Source organism: Sinocyclocheilus anshuiensis, unplaced genomic scaffold, assembly GCF_001515605.1.
Source record: "Sinocyclocheilus anshuiensis isolate Anshui unplaced genomic scaffold, SAMN03320099.WGS_v1.1 scaffold1041, whole genome shotgun sequence".
Lineage (NCBI taxonomy): Eukaryota > Metazoa > Chordata > Actinopteri > Cypriniformes > Cyprinidae > Sinocyclocheilus > Sinocyclocheilus anshuiensis.
This window is the reverse complement of record NW_015554134.1, coordinates 85,223-91,413: the sequence shown is the minus strand read 5'-3', so window position 1 is coordinate 91,413 and position 6,191 is coordinate 85,223. Positions and strand designations below refer to the sequence as shown.

Here is a 6,191-nt window from a genome sequence, read left to right as displayed (position 1 = left end):
ATTGCCGCTATTTGAAAGTTAAAGTAAAATGGGCACACCGCTTTTACAAGCTATTTAAAAGCGAAGGAAACCGAGGAGAAGAGGGAACGCCCCGCCCCCGCGGTGATACCGGTATTATCGGTGTTGTCACGCGTCGATTAACCGGTGGGAAAATGTCCTCACCGTCACAACCCTAGCACTACCCTGACTAAGGTCTATTACTTTCATGTAACTTCTACTTAATATCCGTCAACGTTACAATGTTACAACTCACATTTTTTAAGTATATTCAAAGTGAGAAAAAACTGCTCCTTTTGTGACAGAATGTTTGATTATTGAAGATATTTTTTGGGGGAATGTGTTTATGTCGAAACATGTTTTTATTATTATTTTATTCATTTCAACACAAACCCTTCAGGACATTTATTTTATTAATTTATTAATAAAATTATTGACAATTTATTATTCTTGGTAATGCACAAATCTCTATAATGCAGACTCTCAACGTTTAAACTCATATCAATGTTTTTCTCTGTTGTTGTTATTTATTTATGTTTCCTAAACTATTTATTTGGAAATATTACAGTGCCACCTTACCAGAGGTCACAGTACCTCTGCCAAAAATGCTCAGCAAAAATTATGTAAAATTTGCATTAGATTAATCATAATCTATTGCTATGACCCAAAATCTTCCCTACCTAAATTTACAAAATACCTATAAATATAATGCTGTGAATAATTGTATGTATATATTTTTTTGTCTTGCCGTCATTTTCTGTTTATTTTTAAATATAGCATATTTTAAAATAAAATAAAGTTAAATTAAATTGCAAAAGCTTTGTAAACACAGACAATGGGATGGGGGCGTGAATGACAGCGAGAGGCGGGGCCTGTGTTGCTGATGGATCGAATCAGACGCGCGTGTGAAGCCACAGCAGCAGCGCATTCAAACATCTCCCCACCGAGACGACGCTTCTGCGGCAAACAGATGAAAGACGAGACATGCCAAATGTGTTCGGTTGGTGTTTTATAGGCGGTGAAGAATGAGGACGCCTGATTTGACTTCTCTGTCACATCTGATGAACGCGGTTTTCATTCTCAGCGCCTGTTATTGTTTGCATGTTTGGCCTCGTTTATTAACTCCCAACTAAACGCGAGATTTGGGGGGAGCTCAGATAACCATTTTTAAATAGCGCAAAGGGGAAGCACTGTGCGATTCTTCGCCGCGAGCGTCAACTGCAGGAGCAGAAATGTGACATTTTTCTCACGCGCATTCAACCATATCGGATGCTTTAATCGATAAAGGTACGTGCACCGATCAGATACACGCAAATCTACAGGAGGAACCTGCTGTTTTCTGGCAGCTGTCATCAGATGTTTATTTGACTCTCTCTCTCTCTCGCTCTCTCTATATATAACTATATGAAGAAAATGCATGCAATCATCATTACTCATGCTGGTTTCACTGGTCATTTATTAGATGTCTCGTTTATAGGTGGGACAGGGTTATATAAATATGAGCAAATTAATTTTCAGTCAACACAGTGGAAATCATTAATGAAACATGCCATTAATATAATAATTGGATTGATTAATAATGCATGCATGCAATTAAGCAGTGTTATGTTACTGCTTAATGCAACATAATGCTATTTGACAGTCTCTAAAGGAAGAAAAATCTGATCTGAAATCTGAGCAAGGTGGTTAAAGATTTGAAATGATATTAGTCAAATTAATAAGCATATGTCAATGCATTGAAACCAGTCACATGTTATAGGTAATTAACAGGCGCTGGACAAAAATCATACCCAACCATTGAAGGCTTGTTTGAGTTCTCTCTCTCTTGCATTTCATTTGATCAGCCATGTTTCTAGTGTACGTCTCAAGTCCTGCATTTTGAAGATTTGGCATGCTGTAGGGTTGAGCTTACTTGGCAAACTTAACTCTCCAAGAACTGGATGAACTGATGAAAGGATCACATTATACATGCTGTTGTCTGGATCAGTGGGGGTTCTAGCTTTAATGTCCCGGGCGAACCCCCTTTCGATTTTTTGCGCAGCTCGTCAGTGAACAACGGCTCTGTGTAGTTAATGCTGCTCAATGTGAAAGCCCGCAGGTGATGGAGATTTACCGCTGATTACAGAACCGGCTTTCTGACAAGATGCGCATGAAATATCGCATGCGATTTATCGTGCAGCCCTACTAGCTTCAATATTTCACCACTATGTATGATAAAAAATGGATACAGCGACAGTTTCTTGAGTGCAAAATCAACATATCATCGTAACACTGATTAAGTCTACACACTTGCGTACTTGTTCTTTGAGTTCCTACAAATTTTGTCAATTTAGAAGTAGTTTTTACTGAATCATGATTTCTTCATTAAAACGTTTGTATGCAGGTTTTACGTACAAATTTCTGTATTCACTTTTTTTTTATATTTGTACAGTAACCGTAAATGATTCAACAGTGATTTTGTTGATTGCATGTGTTTTGAAGTAGTTAAGATAAACTTTGGTTAAATTAACATTTTATTCAACAATATATATACAACAACTCCTATGCAAACGGTCATGCTAGTTAAAAGTCATATAACTTGCACTGTCCTGTAGCTTTTTAAGAGTCATTGCTTCCAAGATCTCCAAGAGACTGAAGATGTTAATCAATAAAAATGAATGCGGAAATAAAACGAGCTTCACAGAAATAACGCTGAGTGCATAGCACTTTAAAGACATGAAGCCTTATTTCCAAGCATTTAATACTGTTGCTCTGAGCAAGGTGCATGGTAAACTTTGATTTTTAATACAATATAGTGCAATATAGCAACAGAGGCTTGTGTTATAGTATTTCATGTATATTGTGTACACAATGAGCAATCCAGTCATTTCTATAGAGCAGTGAAAACAACGCATGCTCTTTGCCATCACAGCTATCTATATGTGGCTGTGCTCTTTCAGATTCTCAACCACTGTCTAGTGTGGGAGCCGTAATTGGATAGGGTCTGTGTCCAGTGGTACTTTATACTGGAGAAAACTTGTTTGATTACAAAGGATAAAACTGAACTTTTTGGTTCCCCAAACCATTTCCAGACGAACAATTTGTTTGTGGTGAGTAGCCTTGATTTAATATAAAAAGCTTTGTTTATCCAACTACATATGCTGAGTGAATAGCAATGCATTATCTGACAGGAGATGGGTCACATGCACTCCACCGACTCCCATTGGTAGTCGCTCCCAAAAGTCGCTTTTCTCAATTTTGTTGCATTGCTGGACACGCCTAATTCTGGTTGCCGGCTCTTCAGTGAAAGTCAATGGCATCATGGCGCTTTGCTGCTGGTGGTGTGAACTGGGCTTAACTCACAAGGTTAATTGATCCACAGAGTGAAGATATAATTGATGTGGCATGCAAATGAGCGATAGAAAACTAATTGTGCAAATCGCCATTTCAAAATTTTGTGACGCCCATACCTCAATCCTCCATTCGTCTAAATCAGTGGTTCCCAACCATGTTCCTGGAGACTCCAGCACTACACATTTAGCATGTCTTCTTTTTCTGACACACCCATTTCAGGTCTTTGACTCTCTACTAATGTGCTTATGACCTGAATCAGACCACTGGTCTAAATGAAGCTTTGGCAGGGCCAAATAATTCCTGCCTATTTTTGCAGTATTTGAAAAGTTGCGTGCAAGCTGAAGTTCAGGATAGGGGTTGGCGGCGGTATGAACAACTGAACATTATGTGCATGCAGAACTTGGCAGTTTGTGAGTCATTAAAAGATGCAAGAGCCATTTTAGCAGCTGGACAGTTTAATGTGTTGATAGGTCAAAGGTTTTGTCAAACCCTTTTCAAAAAGTAACAATAGCGTGAATTGTAGTCTTTCAGTATGTGTGATAACTTGGTAAGCAACCATGTTTTTTTCTTTTATTTCGGACCATCTCTGTTTCGAACTTGCTCACAAATTGCACTGCAATCATTTTCCAAATTGTGTGGAAATATTAATATAGTGTGTAAACAGGATGTTAACGGGGATCAGAGATGGAACGGAAAATACTGTACACGGCAGACCAAGATCACTTTTTGAGATGCGCAAAATATTGAGTGTGGGGGGTTACATTTTTAAAGAATGTATCTCTGAAGGGAACTGACTGTCTTTAGAAAAGATTTGATGAGATTTGAATTTCGTCTTACCTCTGTGTAGACCTGGTTTGTGATAACCAAGGAAACACTATATTGCTGCTATTCCATAAGCGCCACCTACTGTCAGAGAGTGAATTTGCATTTTTTACATAATTTGAGAAAGCTGAAGTCAGACCATTTAGTTTGCTTTAAATATTATGATTATACAGTCTAGTTTAAATAAATAAAAAAAGACTGCTCATGCTACATGACTTTAGCATATTTGTTTGGATCGTGATTATGCAGCGATTGTCGCGAATTTTAAATGGCTACATATTTATTCATTTTTTGTCTAAGGCCAGTTTAGCCTGTAATACAGCAAATAAGCATCTGGTTCATGTGCTTTTTCATTCTTTCTTGTCTCTTGCTTAAAGAAAGGAGGCTTTTGGAATAGACTATTGGAAACTTTAGCTTGTAAAACAACTGGAATCAGCCATTAAAAATCATGATTGGTGCATCCCTAATTTTTGCCTTTGAACAAGAATGGCTCTGGTGCTTTTTTAAAGATATTATCTTGCTAATGACTGAGAAATACACTGCCTAAAAGTCATACGAACGGACAATTTAATTGTAAGTGAATATTTTAACACCTCACCACCTTTTGAAAGGATATGTCAGGCCAATTTTGGTTTTAGTCAGAAAAGCCCAGGCTTGCATGATGAAGCCTCAGTGCCAGCCATGCAGCAGAACTGGTGAGAGCTGGATCCTTGTTATGTAACAGGAGTCGTCGAAAGCAGCACAAAAGAGTGGGAGCGGACTGGACGGGGGTGCTTTCACAAGCCTGTCGCAGGAGCGGGCAAAGCATGGCTTTCATCGCACACATCCACGTGTGATCTCTTCCAAGAGAATAAATGAGAAATGCTTAAGAGACATGGATGATATTTCATGTTTGGATGCTGTAACAGGTGTCCTAACCTAGTGCATGCCAAGCAGTTTTACGGTCCACTCTGAATGTGAACAAGGGGCGTAGCTCAACACAATCAATCCCGAAACACAGCCAGTCACTGCGGTTTCTCTGTTTGCATGCTATCGCACACTTGCAGTGCGTTGCAGCTGAAGAGAGCGACACATAACTTATATATTCATGACGTTTATGGTGCTTCACTTGGGTTGAATGAATGTGTGGCTGCTCGGTTGCAACGTTAGTAACAAGCAATTAATAAAATGTGATGTGCATTGCTTTAGTTGTGGCCGGTTATGACAAAAACCTCTGATTCATATGGAAGGGATGTTTTTGCTTTTTATTATATTATATAATACTCACTACATGGTCGCTTTGTCTCTATTTCTGCAACACAGACACTGAAAACGTATTGAAGTGAAGCACCGTTCCTCTTGTTTATTACATTTCAAACATCCCTGCATCACAGAAGTCATGAAAATACAAGGTATTTGTTCTTCTGCTGAGCATAAGAGTGTGTGTGTTAGGGCAGTGTTGTTGAAGAGCTGAGGATGGGCGAACACCCCCCACGTCTCTTTCTGCCTCTTGCTGTTTCCATGGCAATCACTGCACAATTACTCATGACATCAGCTCTTCCCTTTTTTCCCACACAGTGGAATGACATGGGGGGGAGGGACTCTGCAGAGTTCAACTTAAAGAAACCACATCACTGTTTTGTCTATTTTTTCCAAAGTAAGAAGCGCTGTGGTCAAAGCTCAGGTGAATCCTACTTTTAAATCAAGTATCAAGATGTATTTGGTTACTTTGTGTGTGTGTGTGTGTGTGTGGTTTTATTGACTTGATTCATCTGCCTTTTTTAAAGGGGTCATGCATTGAGAAATCTTATTTTACTTGATCTTTTGAATAGGGATGTGCGCAACGACTAATTTGACTGACGTTTAAACGAAAGTTTTGTATCCGACTAGTCGACTAGTCTAAAAGCAAGAAACCCCCAAAAGATGGTGAAAAAAAACCTCTGTGCGTGCGTGTAGCATATATAATAGCCTATATTTGAAATACTTAATCTATGAATCACACTGTCAAATCCCTCAATGAATTCTGCTTGCCGCACACTTGCCTCGCGTTATCATCATTT

General features: G+C 38.8%; 1 protein-coding gene across 1 annotated transcript in view; it reads left to right on the top strand.

Moving 5' to 3' along the window:
- The first annotated feature begins 910 nt into the window (after positions 1-910).
- The window catches only part of LOC107670358 (G-protein coupled receptor family C group 5 member B-like), a 36,911-nt gene continuing 31,630 nt past the window's right edge, over positions 911-6,191 (top strand). Inside the window, exon 1 of the mRNA XM_016462929.1 lies at positions 911-1,284. The gene's annotated coding sequence lies outside the window, so the exon portion shown is untranslated. The remainder of the gene's footprint in view (positions 1,285-6,191) is intronic.